Raw genomic sequence first — 18,270 nt, forward strand, 5'->3', positions numbered from 1 at the left:
AGAAGAGGTACAGTAAACAGACTATTTTCAAGTAAGTTATTCATTCATTCTTTCAACAAATATTTACAGAATCCCTACCATGTTCCAGGAACTACACAAGGTATCTGGAGCTGGAGAAGGAAGCATGGTCTTGGCCTTCATGAAACTTTTCTTCCAGAGTGGAGAGACAGCCAACTAAGTAAACAATTATAATACAATGACAATCATATGGCAAAGAAAGTCTAAAATTCAACAGAAAGCATCCACCTCAGTCCCAGTGTGTCAGGAAAGGTTTGGGATAACTTGTTATCTAACCTGAAACCTGAGCAGAAGAAAAGCCCAAAAACGAAGCAGGAAGAGGAGTAATGCATTCCAGGTAGATGAGAGCATGGGAAAAGAAGAAATGAGAATTTTGCTTGTTTGAAGAAGCAGGCTGAATCCCAATAGCAGCTCTGTAACCATTGGCTATCTGGCCATGCATGACTAACTTAATCTCTTTGAGTCTCAGTTTCCTCACGTGTAAATTCTGGTAATGCTTCCCAAGGGGTGAGCATTTTAAATAAGAGAGATATGCAAAATACCAACATCTCGTAGGTATTCAATTTATGCTGGTTTGACCTCATTCTCATTCTTCACTAAGTATACAGTGAAGAGTTTCCCTTCTATGCCTCATATTTCTGCCTGAACTCACAAGAGATCCCTTCCTCTTAGATTTGGATCTGTAAATTACACTCCTTTATCTTTCATTCTTTGTTGTGTCTTGCCCTTTAATTAAACACACACAAGCCTCTCCAGTTTTGAAATTACCTCTACCTGATGCTTTGCTCTTCTCTTTCCCTCTCTGTCCCGTCTCTCTCCATTTAGTCTCTCTCTCAAAATTCCCCTTCTCTCAGTTTGCTCAGCTTCTGAAATGCATTTTCCATGCCCACTGCCTCTGTTTCCTTATCATCTTTTCACCTCTTGATTGCTCACCATCAGGTGTTTGCCCTATTACTGTTCTGAAACCTCTCAGAGAAGTCATAAGAACTTGCTCATTGCTAAAATAAATGGCTTTTGGCCCTGGCTGGCTGGCTCAGCGGTAGAGCGTCGGCCTGGCGTGCGGGGGACCCGGGTTCAATTCCCGGCCAGGGCACACAGGAGAGGCGCCCATTTGCTTCTCCACCCCCCCTCCTCCCTCTCTGTCTCTCTCTTCCCCTCCCTCAGCCAAGGCTCCATTGGAGCAAAGATGGCCCTGGCGCTGGGGATGGCTCCTTGGCCTCTGCCCCAGGTGCTAGAGTGGCTCTGGTCGTGGCAGAGCATCGCCCCCTGGTGGGAAGAGCTTTGCCTCTGGTGGGCGTGCCAGGTGGATCCCAGTCGGGTGCATGCGGGAGTCTGTCTGACTGTCTCTCCCCATTTCCAGCTTCAGAAAAAATACAAAAAAAAAAAAAAAAATATATATATATATATATATATATATATATATATATAAAATAAAATAAACGCCTTTTCTTCTTGGCATATATATATTATTACACATATATATTTATATACATAATGTTATAGATGTAGTTATATATAATGCTATATATATTATAATAGATTATATATTACATTATATATTATTTTTATATATAATTACATTATGTATGGTACATTTTTATCTATCTATCTATTTATCATCTATCTATCTATCTATCTATCTATCCCTTTATCTATCTTACAAGATATGCCTTGACAGGAAGGTAAATAATCAAGAATAAAATCCCTTATTGTTTGATACCTTGCTAAGTAGTTGTTGCCTATTCTGAAAATATACACATGCTTAGTTTCCAGGTTGAGGAACTGATTCAGATTCCTGAGTGAAAGTGGTCCAACCCTTAATACTAGAATTAATAGACTTTTCTACAAATGAGTAATTATTAGAGAATGTAACCCAAAAACAAACAAAGCAAAACAAAAATACAAAGAGAAGTAAAATTTGCCTTGGAGGCATGACTTAGAAAAGAGCATGAAATATATGGCAGATTTAAAAGCTGAAGTTGAAAAATGGAGGTTTCTGATAAAGAGAGCTCACATCAAAAATGTCAGATTTCCTCCACATATTCTTAAATTTATTTTTATATCAAAATGATTAAAGATTGTTATTTGTTTTGAAAACCTTCCTCCTATCTTTGCATTATACTTTTCCTGGGAAACAGATGTAAAAATAGCTCACTGCCACTTGCAGAGACTAGACTACGGACAACAGTAGAATGGCGGCCCTACGCGTCCTCTCACCTCAGCATGCCTGCACTGTCCTTCATGGGGCAGGAGGGGAGAAGTGAGGGGAAGAAGGAACTGGAGTGTGGAGGAGACAGATGGCACTGGGTGGGTTCTGAGTGAGTCAACTGGAGGTAAACTGTTCTTTTCACATCCTGCTGAGCACTTAGGCAGTGGCTTCAGAATAAGTTATCACTGCCCTTCAAAGTTCTCATTAGCTCAGTAATGTCAGGTGAAGAGATTTGGGAACTTCCTGCTGATGTCTAGGGGAGATCTTGATCTCAGCGAAGACACATTGAGAGGTCAGGTGATGAGACTGGGGTGGTCAGAAATACCAACATTTGAACCTGAGTTGACTCAGACACAGCAAGCAGACAGTGAGATCACAAGAAATTATAAAAATCTAAAACCAAAACATGCACAGAGAAAATAGACTTTCTAAGCAGTGGACAGCATAAGAATAAATTGTGAAATTTGTTGCAGAGAGCATTAGAATATGCAGAAAAAGCAATAACTTAGAAAATCTGAAGATCTGGGTTCCATCATGTACCACATGTGTAATTTTAAACAAGTCATTTAAGCCCTGGCCAGTTAGTTCAGTGGTAGAGCATTGGCCCAGTATGTGGATGTCCCAGGTTTGATTCCTGATCAGGGCCCACAGGAGAAGCACCCATCTGCTTCTCTACCCTCCCTCCTCTCCTTCTTCTCTATCTCTCTCTTCCCCTCCCACAGCCAAGGCTTCATTGGAGCAAAGTTGTCCCGGGCGCTGAGAATGGCTCCATGGCCTCCACCTCAGGACCTAGAATGGCTCCGGTTGCAACAGAGCAATGCCCTAGATGGACAGAGTATAGCCCACTACTGGGCATGCTAGGTGGATCCCAGTCTGGCGCATGTGGGAGTCTGTCTCCTGCCTCCCACTTCTCACTTCAGAAAAATACAAAAAAATAAAATAAAAATAAACAAGACATTTAGTTTTTAATGCATCAATCTCTTTATCAAATGTTTAACTTCTCTATGCCAGAATGTCTTAATCTGCAAAATGGGTAACAGAATTGTTCTCACTGGAATGTTTTATGAATTAAATGAGATAATACATATTGACACCCTAGCATATAGTAAACATTCAATATATGTTGATTGTTGCTCCTATTTTTAATCTTATTATTTCTATCTCATAGAGATTCTCTGCAGACCGGTTAGATTCAATAAGATGAATATACCTGGAGCCTGGTTACACTGGTTCTCAGACCCTAAGCTTTGCCACCTGAACCCTGGTTCCCACTCATATGATGTCTCAGGAAACATTAATCTAAAGCCATGTAACAAGCTGCTGACAGCCCCAGACACTGATGTCACCAGCAGTGAATTGTCTGAACAGGCAAGATGGCAATCATTCAGGAAAATGAAAGTGACAGAAACATCAAGGGCCGCAAGGGCTACCGTGGCTGACATACCAGTAGCATGTCCCCTAACTGCCCAGTTGAGATCAAATCAAGTATGGGCAAGGTCAGTTCTGCCAATTTCAAGTATGATAAAATATGTGAACACACAAACACAGATGCAGAAGAAGAAAGAATGTAGAGAAATATACTCCAAATTTAATGTAATTATTATATCTGGCCAGAAGAACAGCTTTTTTTTTTTTAATTTTAATAATTTTATTTTTTTAATGGGGTGACATCAATAAATCAGAAGAACAGCTTTTATTTTATTCTTTGATCTTTTCTGGTTTCCAAACTTTCTGCAATGTGCAGGTATTGGTAATATAATCATTAAAGTTATAAAATAAAAAATTAAGACAGGTCCCTCAGAAGAGACATAGACCATATCATAGGGGCTGGAGGAGGGAGAGTTGGGAATTTGAAGCTACACTTAAAGTAAGTTTTTATTCTTGCATTCCTTCTTTTCACACTCACTTGCCTCCCTATGCTGAATCTATATCACTAGATTATTGTAAAACTATCATGCAATTTATTTCCTCTCTTCCAAGTTCTCCTGGAGGCTGTCTCTCTCACGCAGCAAGAGCTCATCCTGCTGCAAACACCATCGTTGCCAGTTAACCTCCTGTTCAGTCGCTTATAATGATGTTCTGTCACATTGGATATCACTCAACAGTTGTCCAATGTTCAGTAGCTTTTCTTAACTACTCCTTTGCTATATTTTCTTCTCCACTACTATTTCTCACTACCACTTAATTAATAAGACCTCTCTCTGTTTCAGCTAAACCAGATTCTCAAAGGACGGTCCCTGGACCAGCAATGCCAGCATTACTTGGGAACTTGAAATGCCATTCTCAGGCATTCCACAGAATCAGAATTTTTTTGTTTGTTTGTTTGTTTTCAAGTCATCCAGGTGTTTCTGATAACATGGATGAAGTCTGCGAGGCAGACTTTAAGCACTGAGCTCCACTGACTTGCAGGCTCTCTTCAAACCTTACTTGTTCCTTCATACATCATAGCGTTTACACATGGTATAGAGGTTTTGATTCAACACAGGTAGGACAAACCATGTTTTCTAGAATTTCCTTCCCTGTAAGTGTCTGGTTAGGCTGGGCCACAGGGGATTCACGTGCAAGATTTGGAGAATGGAAATGAAGCAGCAGTCACTTTGCAGCTTACACGTGTCATCACTTATCAGCTCATTCGCTTTGTGGGTAATGGGCAGCAGCTGGGTCTGCAGTTGCTCCACCTTCCCCCAAGTCCTCCATTACCTTCTATAACTCCTGGCCAGGTGGGCACTTAGCTTAGATCATCACGGTCAGAGGCAGTGAGAACCATATGTTCATTTGGGGGTTTCAGCTTGTCTATGCTCTTTCTATCTTATACCCATCTTCTCCTCCCTAACTTATGTCCTTAAAACTCTTATCTCCTGCATGCAAAGACAACAGACTTGTGTTATGAGCCATAAGTGAGGTAGGTGTCTCTTTTCCTGCAGGAAAGATGAAGAGCAGAGGCAGAGGGTCCCTTGACCCTCACCACAGGCCTCACTCACTTCCCAATTTTTCATCTATGCTTTTGCATGCTTATAAAAACTCAGCCCATATCTAAGCTCTAGGAAGTCTTCCAGATTAATCCTATTCCAATTCTATTCTTTCTTTTCTAATTCTGAAAGACATGTTGTACTCCCTTTATGTTCTGTCTGGTAACCATTCGCAAGCTGTTTCACATATCCTTGTTATGTCTCTACATCCAGACTATGAGAACAATGCCAGCAATCACATGTTCATTTGCTCCCTCCATCCCTACCCCAGCATCCAATAAAGGAAATTCTATTTAATATGTTTTATAATGCCACCTGCTCTGTTTAGGCTTCATATTCATCTTAGATATTCTTCATCACTCCTAGTGTTTCATATCTAGGCTGACAACATTCAAATATATATATATATATATCTTCAATCCTGACCTCTTTCCTAAACTTCAAGCCACATATCCAATTGCCTATGAAACATCTCTGTATGGATAGCCCTCAGGCACCACATTTGCATCTAAAAAGACTAAAGCTGACCCTGACCAGGCAGTGGTGCAGTGAATAGAGCATCGGACTGGGATATAGAGGATCAGGTTCAAAACCTCGAGGTTGCCAACTTGAACATAGGCTCATCCAGCTTGAGCATGGACTCACCGGCTTGAGCGAGGGGTTGCTGGCTTGAGTGTGGGATCATAGACATGACCTCATGGGCACTGGCTTGAGCCCAAAGGTTGCTGGCTTGAAGCCCAAGGTCACTGGCTTGAGCCCAAGGTTGCTGGATTAAATAAGCATTTACTCACTCTGCTGTAGCCCCCCTGGTCAAGGCACATATGAGAAAGTGGAAAATGAAGAACAAAGTACTGCAACGAAGAATCGATGCTTCTCATTTCTCTCCCTTTCTATATCTCTGTCCCTATCTCTCTCTCTGTCTTTGTCACAAGAAAGAAAAAGCTAGGCCTGACCTGTGGTGGTGCAGTGAATAAAGCATCAACCTGAAATACTGAGGTTGCTAGTTCGAAACCCTTGGCTTGCCTGGTCAAGTCACATATGGGAGTTGATGCTTGCTGCTCCTCCCCCTTCTCTCTCTCTCTCTCTCTATCTCTCTCTCTCTCTCCTCTCTCTAAAATGAAGAAATAAAGAAAGGAAGAAAGAAAGAAAGAAAGAAAGAAAGAAAGAAAGAAAGAAAGAAAGAAAGAAAGAAAGAAAGAAAGAGAGAGAAAGAAAGAAAGAAAGAGAGGAAGGAAGGAAGGAAGGAAGGAAGGAAGGAAGGAAGGAAGGAAGGAAGAAAGAAAGAAAGAAAGAAAGAAAGAAAGAAAGAAAGAAAGAAAGAAAGAAAGAAAGAAAGAAAGAAAGAAAGAAAGAAAAGAAAAGAAAGAGAAAAAAAGAAAGACTAAAGCTGAATTTCTTATTCAGCCAAACCCACCACTTCTTGGCTTTCTACCTAAGAAATTGCATCTCCATCCCAGCTGGTCAAACTATGACTTTGGTGTGAGCCTCATGCTTCCTTTTACCCTAAATCTTATCCCATTATTCAATCACCTAGATTGTTCTTCCATTATTCTATCCATGCCTTTTCTTGTGTCAAGCGTAAAGTGCGTAATGGTTAAAATAATGAACTGCAGAAATAAGCTTAGGTAGACTTGAATTTCAGTTTTACTGATGACAATTTACTAAGCCTCAGTTTCTTCACCTGAAATAAAAAAGATTAGTATCTATCTCACATGATTATGTATATTAGTATAAACAATGCTTATACAGTCCCCGTCACATGGCAAAAAATATTGATATTAGCTATTATAATTCCTTCTGCTATTATTCTAAACCAAGTCACTATCTTTTTTCTTGGTTATATCACAACATCCTAACTGGTTTACTTGCCACTACACTTTTTTTGCTTTCTTGATTTTAGATGTAGAATTTATAAAATGTCATAAGCAATTTCCAAAATACCACTCATTAGTCCCTCAAATTCCACATATATTTTACAATGGTATTTTTAGTATATTAATGTTTCAGATGGAATAAATTGATTAACAAATTTGTATGGTCTGGGTGCCAAAAGTTTGTGAGTATGGCACAAGCCCCCAATCCTTGCTTTCAGAATTTTAAGTAAGAGAGGTACCAGTACACACAGACTTCCAGGAACATCCATGAAGGTCCCCAATATTCCTTAAGGTAGACATGTAATACTGTCACTGAGTTGTAAAACAGGTCTATTTTTTCAAGAAAACATATAGATGTGTGTTACTTCCCTAATTTTCTTCATCACTCAGATTGGAATGTCCTAGGATTGTGTGGTAAGAAGATTCACCACATCTTTGTGAAGAGTTATGCCTTCCCGGCCTGACCTGTGGTGGTGCAGTGGGATAAAGCGTCGACCTGGAACACTGAGGTCGCCGGTTCAAACCTTGGGCTTGCCTGGTCAAGGAACATATGGGAGTTGATGCTTCCTGCTCCTCCCCCTTCTCTCTCTCTCTCTCTCTGTCTCTCTCTCTCACTCCTCTCTCTCTAAAAAGTCAATAAATAAAATAAAATAAAATAAAGAGTTATGCCTTCCCATAGCAATAAATGATTCCAACAGAGATAGACAGACTTAACAGCTGTACAGCAGATGGCCCTCAGTCATGCTTTAGGTAACTGCTTCAATTGAATATTATAAAATTGGATGAAGTTCTGCCAATTTCCCCTTGCAATTATAAAAGTTTAGTGAGAAATTAAAAAGATTTAGTATTCATTAAAGTGAGTATCCTTAATATATCTAGTCTTCACTTTCTATTTCTGAAAAACTCCATGTTTTCTTATAGCACTGAGCACTTTACTTGTGCCTCTAATGAGTTCTGACCTATGTTAGAGTGATAGATAAGAGATAGATGATAGGTAGGTAGGTAGATACATACATACATACATACATACATACATACATACATACATACATTGCCTATCTTCCCATCAGGTTTAAGTAACTTGATTTTACGTATGATCCATCCTTGTATTCCAACATGTTGCACTCTCTTGTCTATAGTATGTACTCACTAAAAACTTTTTTGGTGAACAACCAGATGAATAAATATGCCATTGAATTTTTCATAATTAAATTCTACTTTATAATGAAGTGGAATAAGTCACTATCTAAAGACACTCTGGAAAATTGTTATGTATAATGCCAAATCTCCACATTGTTTATTATATATTTTATATAACAAGCTTACTTAATTCAATATAATTCAGAAATGTACAGATTGACCATCTGTTACTCTCTATTGACTGCTGAGGTACTGAGATACAAAAAGAATGAGACATGCTACCTCTGGCAAATTTCATTTTCTGTTCTTTTTACAGTGTAATTTACTGATAATCGTCCCACAGAGAGATGAGGCCTATGTCCCCTCCCATGAATCTGAGTAGGATTTTTTTTTTACCGCTTTTTCAATAGAGCACAGCAAATGTGGTGTGACTTCTGAGTCAAGGTTACATAAAGGATTCAGCCTCTATTTCTTTCTTAAGATACTTTCCAGCCTGGAAGCCAGCTACCATGTAATAATGAAGCCCAAACCCTTCCATATGGAGAGAGGATAGACCACATTAGAGAGATCTATATGAAGAGGAATGCAGGCCCACCAGTGAAGGCACAGAATCAACCACCAGACGAGTGACAAATTGTTGTATTAGGGTTTCTCAACCTTGGTACCATTAACATTTTGGAAAGGATAATTCTTTTGAGGACAGGAGGGTCCTGTATATTGTAGGATACTCAGCAGCATCCTCCCAAATTGTGGCAATCAAAAATGATTCTAGATATTCCCAATACCCTCTGATAATAAGACAAAAATCACCTCCAGTGGAGAACCACTGGATGATTCCAGTACCCATTGAATTGCTGCAGCTAACTTCACACAGAAAAGAAATTAGCTGTCCTCATCGAGCCCTGCCCAAATTGGAGAATTGTAAGTACAATAGATATTGCTGTTATAAGCCACTAAATTTTGGAATGATTTGGTGTAAAATGTTAGATAATAGAAAGAGTCCCTGACTTTAAGAAACAAATTTTCCCTTCTAGGATGAAAAGCATTTACATAACCAAATAATCACCATTCTACAACACGAGCTTATAGAATCTACTATAAACTTTGGCTGGTGAGGCACACTTTGAATAGATATATGTGTGTAAGAGAGATGGTGTGTGTACATATAGAGAGGCAACTCTCTGATACTGAAGTCTTGGTCTGTGGGTATACTGAGCTATTACAGCATTTATGTTAACCTAATTTTAATTAGGTTTACGTAATTATATTGTCTTTCTAATTTGCTCATGCACTTTCAACTGGAAGTGGTGAACACCAGATTCTCAAATAACTCCACATAATTAAGGTTGGCTACAGTAACACACAACTTGTTTTCCTGTAAGCTACATTAGATGACTCAGTCCCAAATTATTTGGAGCAATTGTGAGATAATGTTCTGAACAGAGCTATGGCAGGGTCATGTTTAGTCTGCCTAGCACTTATAATTTATATTCAGATATCAAAGAAAAAGACTGGATACAAAGTGTGTATATGCAGTGGCTCAAAAAAATTATGCTAAATTTAGAGGTTTGTTTTAAGAATTTAAAATTAAAATAAGACATGGTATTATATATACCTCAAATATTTGATTTTACATAATTATAACGAGTAATGTGAGCTTCAGAGTGAAAACTGTGTCTCATTTATCATAGTAGCAACAGCTACTTATGGAATGCTTACACTGGGGCCCTGCACAGTGTATGCTGTGGTGTTAATCCTCAACACAGCCCAGCAACTGCAGTTCAGAGGTTAAATGACTTGCCCAAAAAGCTCCTGGGATTGGAAGGTTTATCTCTCTGACTCCTAAGCCTGTTGTCTTTCTACAACACCTGCTCCCTTTGTCTTTGTGTCCTCACTAGTCAACAATGTATGTAGTACATAGATAGTCAAATGAGTTTGTTGATTAAAAATAGCTTTGAATCACAAATGTAACAGCTCTGTATAGAAAAGAGACAATATAGTCTATTAAATTCACCATTATGAGGGTCAATCCATGCTTGTGGATTACCATGCAACAGAGAAATTAAATAAGTGATTCTTCTAGATGCTACACCAACTAAATTGGCTCGACTCTGTGCAGCATAACTGATTGCCTAGCAGTCAGCCATTGAATGCCAAAACCCATCTCCTATGTAGAAACAGCCTTACAAGGGCCTGCTGTACTAAGTCATTGTTTTCCTGTTTTTGAAGGGAATATTGTTTCAGAAAGGTGAAGTAGAAGTAAGCGTAAGCTCTTTCTCATAAGGAAAGTGAAAAACCAGTTAAGAGAGGCTGAACCTGTTGAACACATGAATAAAATATGCTTCATTTAATAAGGCTAACTGATAAAATTAATTGCAGTTGAACTGCAGCTTTTTATTAACATAGAGTGATGACCACAAAATGTGAATAAATAAATATATATATATATATATATATATATATATATATATATATATATAATAAAAATAATAGCCTAAGCTACTACTAAGCATTGTCAGCTGACATCCAGTGACATAATTCCAAAATGAATGTGTTAGGATAATATGGACACATAGACCAATTGCAAACAATGGCTATTAATGATTCTATAACTGGTTTTTTAAATTAAGCCTTCTTTTTCCTCTCAGCTGCTTTCTGCTTTATATGAATGGCTATAAACTTTTGATTCAGACTTAAGAACTATGCTGTGTTGTGTGAGGAAATAGAGAGTATAGGAAAGCTGGTCTTCTCAGAATTGATAAACAGCCCGCACAAAATGGAATCAGTGTGGACAGGTCTACCATGTCAGACCCAGTCATGCATGACTAAGGAAACAGGCAGGCACAGTACACATGTGTGCCCAATTTATGTACCCTTCACTTATGTAACCTCTCTGTAATCATGGCGTGGTTCCACTTTTGTGTGATTTTACTCTAAAATGGCTGCACACTGCATCAGGCTGCTGCTGTTGCTGCTGCTGCTGTTGCTGCTGTTGTTGCTACTGCTGCCCGATAAGGCACGTGTCATCTGCCTATGAGTCCACGCATCTTCTTCAGCTCCTGGCCCCTTACATCCCTCCATCCCTGGCCTCTGAACTTGGATCCAACACTTGGCATAGCTGGCAAGATTTGGTAAGTGTCCTCACTACCCCACCAGAGGACATGTGGCCTCAGACTGGGTTGTGGTACCCCGGGGCTGTGGTCCTATCATCTTGAACCCCTCCTGAGGAGTGAGGGGGAGGTAGATGGGAGCCTGCATGCTTTGGAGAAAGCCCTATGAGTCCTTGAAGACGTGATTCCTGAGAAGTCTTGGATTGCACTGGCTGAGTGGTCTGGTTGTTTCTTACAGCCTTGAAGAGGCAGCATGTAAGCACTCTGGCTTATGAAGCCCAAGCGGGAGGTTTGTGGCTTGAGGTGTAACAGCTGGAAGCCTGTGTATGAGCTCTGGAGTGAGAGCTAGCTCATCCGGTGAAGGACCCAAACACTGTGTACACTGGCAAACCTGGGAGGGGGAGAGGAAGGTTACACCCCCAGTTCAGAATGGCATGCACACCCAGTGGTGAAATGACGAGCCTCTAGCCCAGGGGGCCGGGGGGGGGGGTCTGTGTGGCCCCCTGGTGGTGACAGAATTTACCACATACACTACTTACACTCCCACCAAGAAAGCAGAGCTAGCAGCATCCAAGAGAGCCCATCTCAGCTTTCCTCATTTGTTTATGGGATGAAGGAGCAGAGTCTGCAGTTATTGCCTGATGAAATAGAGAAGCTGCCCTCCATCATCATACATCTGTTCTTGAGACAGCAACTGCAGATTAGCCGGTGATTGAGAGGGTGGTCACTCACTGATGCACTGGCCAATGGCCACAACCCGTACAGTTTGTCATGATGCCAGAGAACTCCCTGAGGGGGTGACTAAGTGGACCACCTATGTTGACCTAGTGCAGATGATCTGGGAGGGAGGTATACACCACGCAATTTTTACTTTGAACACACAGGGGCTAGATGAGGAGTGCTTTACTGCCTGCATGAAGGACTTGATCCTGGCTTCTGTGTCACCTGCAGAGTTTGAGTCTCTGGTGGCTATCCTCACTCCATATGTGGATTGACACATACATGAGGTAGCAATGGCCATGGCAGGATTGGGTGATGTAGAGATGAAACAACAGGGTCATAGAATAGTGTACCCTACATGGCAGAAGGGGGAATCAAAGATAGCTCGGATAAACCCTAACAGGCAGGGGCCCCAAAAGGTCTCCCACCTGCAAATGTGGATTGATTTATTAGCAGTCAGGGTAGACAAAAGCTAAATAGGTCAACAGCCTAATAATGTCCTGTTGGCCTTGTGGGTGGCAGATGCCAAAGGAGAAGAGGTCCCAGAGCCTACCAAGCATGGAGCTGGGAAGACTTCTGCACGCACTGTACAACTCCAAGATTTTCCAAGCACTCTTATGGAAAATTATTCCCTCCTCTACTAGGGGTCAGGCTGAGGCATCTGGCTCAGAGAAACCCTGGAAGACCAGAGGCCACATGTTAAATTAACTATTTACTGGTCCCCTTGGGAATATTCAGCACATCTTGGCTTTGGTGTACACTGTTGCAGACTATAGTCTGTTGTACAAAAACCCAGAGAGGTTTTCAGGGCCACCAGGATAATTTCAGCCAACAGCATCATGTCTTGGGCGCACACCTATGCTCAAATGTACAATATGTCTGATTGTTAGGTATGCACTGAACTACCTACTGGTGCCATTGATGGATTCCCATGGTGCATCCAACTGGTGACCATAGACAACTGGTCCTGGCTAGGTGCTCAAAACCGGTCCAGCAGGTGGCCTGAGACATGGCACACCACTGAAACACTGCTATGGCATGACTACCACAATCTGTGGCTGTTTATAGGATATGCAATATGAAATGGGTAGAATTGGCTTCTGGAAGAGCAAGTAAAACTCCATGCAAAAGCTCCCCATTGCATAAAGGAGCAATGGGAGACAGGACACCACATGGCTAAGTGGATCCTCAAAGAGCTATATGCTAATATCACCCTTGTAACAAAGACTGGCCACTGGTGGAATGGTTGAAAGCACACAGGGACCAAACGAGTAGGCATGGTAACCCCAATTATATGTGGGTTTGTGAAGGGTATGGTTGGCCATATCACCCCGCCAATTGGACTGGGAGGTGTACTTGATGAAGATCCTATATTGCAGGGCATGTCCTGAAGGCCCTGTCCGAAATCCCACACAACTGGGACAGAGTGTACCACCGCTGGCAGAGAGAGAAATATACTGCTTGGTGGTTTCATCCTTTAGCTATCTTTTTCCCCAGAGGGGGAGCTATTAAAGTGGAGTTAGAGGTGATGGCCTTATCTGAGCACACAACCCAGGCTTTAAATCAAACCTGGCAGGCCCTAACTCTGATGATGGATGAAACTACTCAGATGCGTAAGGTGGTGTTACAAAATAGGATGACCTTGGATCTGTTAGCAGCTGCCCAAGGAGGCACATGTGCTCTCCTTCACGTAGAGTGTTTTACGTATATACCAGATAATCAAAGAAAAGTAACCCAAGCTCTGCAAGAAATAGATACTGAGGTACAAGATATGCAGGCCCTCTCCCCGACCCTCTTCAGCAGTGTTGGAATAAACATGGACTATCGTTTATCTGGCTCCTGTGACCGGCCTCCTAGTAGTAGGCCACTGCTCCCTATACCACTTTTGTGGCCTATGGACTCAAGGATCAGCACTCTGGGCCCTGTGTACCCTCCCAAGTACAGACTGTTTAAGGGGTGGAGTGTGGGGAAGCTGACCTCCCCAGAATTAGTAAAGTGCCTGCACAAGATGGAGTCAGTGTGGACAGGTCTGCTATGTCAGATCCAGCCATGAATGACTAAGGGAAACAGGCAGGGACAGTACACATGCATGCCCAACTTAGGTAACTTTCACTTAGGTAACCTTTCTGTAATCATGGCTTGGTGCCACTTTCATGTGATGTTTCCATAAAACGCCTGTGCACTGCGTCAGGCTGCTGCTGTTGCTACTGTTGCTACTGTTGCTATTGTTGTTGCTGCCACCACCCAATGAAGCATGTTTCATCTGCCTATGGGTCCACCCACGCATCTTCTTCAGCTTCTGAACCCTCACACCCTACCATCCCTTGCCCCTGAACTCAGACCCAAAGGAGATGCAAAAAAAAAAAAAAAAAAAAAAAAAAGGGAGAGAGAAAGTGAGGGAGAGAGGGAGAGAGAGAGAGAGAGAGACTAGCCTAAGAAGTGCGTCTGCCAGATATACCATCAATCTTTCATAACCTTAGACTCTTTCAGGTAGCTTATGGCCCTGATCTCATAGTTTGAAGCTACACAAACCAGAATCTTTTCACCTGAGCTGGAAGCACAGCTAAACATCTCCTCTCTTCCTGAAATAGCCTGAAAGAGCCAAAGCTGAGGAGACAAGACTGGCTTAATAGTTCTCAACGGGGAATGCCACAGCCTCGTTAGGGTGTGTGGAGGCTTTGGAGTTGCCACAGTGACAGTGAGTACCAACAGCATTTAATAAATAGAAGTCAGGAAAAGAAAACTTCCTGCAACATACAGGACAGCTTTCAGAAAGAAAAGATTTTCCTGCTCCAACTAATATTGCTCTGAGAAATATTTAGCCACTTCTCTTTTAGAACTTCATGGGCCACTTGTTCAATACCAGCAAAGAAAACCAAACTCTAGACCTAAATGCATATAGGAAATGCACCAGGATTTGACTGAATTTTTTGTTTGTTTGTTTCTAATTTGAAGCAAAGAAAATTCCTTATGGCCACTTCCAACAATAATCTCTAAATTTTTCTCAACTTCAGGGACAGTACCTGAGTCACTACAGGCATTAACATTTCAAAAAGAAAGCCAAGAAAATAAATGCTAAGATTCCGTTTAAACCCCAAACTACCTCTGCTCAGAAAGTAAACTTGGTTAAAAATGCAGTAGATTAACAAAGGGAACCAGTGGGTTTTTAGAGTGAAAAACTCACTCGATGCCTGACCTGCCATGGCCCAGTGAAGAAGCGTCAATCTGGAACGCTGAGATCACCGGTTGAAAACCCCCAGCTTGCCCAGTTAAGGCACATACTAGAATCAACCACTATGAGTTGATGCGTCCTGCTCCTATCCTCTGTTCGCTCTCTCTTTTCCTCTCTAAAATCAATAAATAAAATCTTTTAAAAAGAAAAAAGAAAAACTCATTTGACAGTGCTACAAAATATCCCCTTGCTCTTACTTTCAGTCTTGGAGGAGATTGTGGTTCTTGCGCATTTCTGGAAGACAATGTTGTTCACTCCGCAGGTGGGCTGAGGATTTTAGCAGATGGCAACAGGATGGCTGTAAAAGAGAAAACAGCTCTTGCAGATGGTACCTTACTCCGTTCTGTGTTTTTCTTTTTGGAGGAGGAAGGAAGGGAGGTTGTTGCAAGACAGCACAATCACTCTGAAAACTTTTGAAGTATTTATTTCATACATTTTCTAAAGTCTTCATTTATTATCTTTCACAATATATCAAAAAAGAAAAATCAGGCAGGAAATAGAGAAAGAACAACAGGAAAATTTCTTTTAATCGGTACAACTATAAATTCACTATCCTGTAGAATTACTCTTCATGGCCTCAAAGCCTGTTAATGCAGTAAATTTCCCTTATATTTTCCCTCTCCAGGTGAAATATGTTAATTACTGTAACATTTTCCTCATAGGTCACTTTTTTTTTTACTATGTTGGGCAAATGCTTGACTTTCAGCTAAATACATTCTGCTCATCATATGATTCTGAGATGCTACAAGTTGTTCACAATATTCTGATAATGGCTTGCATGATGGGAGCAACCTTCACTGGTGATCTCCTGTTAGATCTTATCCAAGGGAGAGAAGGTGGTTAATGAAGTCACTCCTTTGTGAACAGCTTCTGCAGTGTGGGCACAGTTTTATCACCATAATGAGCAGCCAAGCCATTAATTGGGCTGTAGGTCTCTGAGTGTTCCAAACCTACTTCTTTAGCTCCTTGTCACCATTGGAAAGATGACAAGTGGTAAGTTCTTTGCAAACTATTGTCTCCCACAAATGTGGTCCTGGGAAGTTCATCCCCATGATTGCCATCTATTTCCTTTTCCTATGCTGGCTTTGGGTGAGAGTGTCCTCAGGGCATTTCTCTGCCTGCATTTTGATATCAGAAAGGGGAGAAAATAATAAAAGCTCTTGAATGAGATTGATATCTTTAATTATTACCAATGATTCATTCACATATTTATATGTCCATTCAGCAATTTAGTAAATATATATTAAGAACCTACTATGAGCCAGTCCTAGAATACAGGGCAAATGTGATCCATTTGTGGTCCTAAAGGAGCTTTAGGAGAGGACATCAAGAATTATATAATTCAATAAGTGTTATTTTTATTAAATGTATAGGGTCCTATAGAAATGCTATTTCTGCCAGGAAGGCCAAGATCAGAAAACAGAGTACATCACTGTTAAACAGTCCTAAAGGATAACTAGGTGTGATTCTATCAGGGAGCAAAAACATAGGCACATGAGTGAATGGGGTTCTATGTCCCAGGCAGGTAGGAAAACTGGCATACAGTAAAGGGTGGGTATGGTAGTCATGAACGTGGAGATGGAAAGTCCAGAAGGAGTGAGGACTTAACTAGAAGCTAATTAAAAAACAGCATAGCCTGACCAGTGGTGGCACAGTGGATAAAGCATCGACCTAGAATGCTGAGGTCACCAGCTTGAAACCCTGGGCTTGCCTGGTCAAGGAACATATGGGAATTGATGCTTCCTGTTCCTCCCCTTTCTCTCTCTCTCTCTCTCTCTCTCTCTCCTCTCTAAAATTAATAAATAAAATCTTTAAAAAAAAGAAGAAAGAAAGAGAGAGAGAGATGAGAGAGGAAGGAAGGAAGGAAGGAAGGAAGGAAGGAAGGAAGGAAGGAAGGAAGGAAAGAAGGAAGAAGGAGGGAGGGAGGAAGGAAGGAAGGAAGGAAGGAAGGAAGGAAGGAAGGAAGGAAGGAAGGAAGGAAGGAAGGAAGAAGGAGGGAGGGAGGGAGGGAGGAAGGAAGGAAGGAAGGAAGGAAGGAAGGAAGGAAGGAAGGAAGGAAGGAAGGAAGGAAAGAAAGAAAGAAAGAAAGAAAGAAAGAAAGAAAGAAAGAAAGAAAGAAAGAAAGAAAGAAAGAAAGAAGTAGCATAGCAAACTGCTACCCTAGTACAAGTCATTTGTCTGCTTTAGTCCAGGGGACTTGGGTTCAGAATGGGGAACTATGGTGCAATGAAACAGATTTACTTCCCTCACAATTTACCTGTGGCTCTCCCTGCATTATAATGTGACACATTGTAAAGAGGACTACTGCCTGGTAAACAATGGGCTTAGTTTCCTCAAGCATCTAGAATACAGCCAGGAATCTAAGTGGCTCCTTATGGAAAAAAATTTTTGCTTTAGTTGCGCAGCACCCAGTCCCTTCTTTTGTGGTATTATCACCCCACATTGTCTTTGGAGAATCACCCTATGTCTAATCACAGTTCATGTGTGGTTCCATTCCTATAGAAGTGAAGTCTGTTACTTAGCTTGTTACATCAGCCCACAAAATCACCCTAGTCACAATGTCTTGCTCTGAGATAGCCACACAGTGCAAGCTGGTCCAAACAAGAGAAATCCTGGGGCTTTTTCAAGATCTGCCAAGAATATTTGTTCTCTAGCTTGTTTGCCACTGGAGACAAACATAGAAACATTTAAGGTCTATAGATTCAGCCAGCTATTTTGCTAACTTTGTGGAACTTGAGAATGAACTCAATGCAGTAAAAAGCAGAGTCAGGAAATAGAGGAAAACTAAGTCTCCTTGACATATTTTGAGCCTCTTGGATCAAGCCACAACTGAATCTTGGACTGCCTAGAAATGTACCATATTTCCCCATGTATTAGACACATCTTAATTTGGGGGCCTGAAATAAAAAAAAAAGTATTACATAAAGTTATTGAACTCAAATTTTATTCATCATAAAATTCATACACTCCTTATCACTGTCAAAACTTCCAGCCATTA

Source organism: Saccopteryx leptura, chromosome 8, assembly GCF_036850995.1.
Source record: "Saccopteryx leptura isolate mSacLep1 chromosome 8, mSacLep1_pri_phased_curated, whole genome shotgun sequence".
NCBI classification, from domain to species: Eukaryota; Metazoa; Chordata; class Mammalia; order Chiroptera; family Emballonuridae; genus Saccopteryx; species Saccopteryx leptura.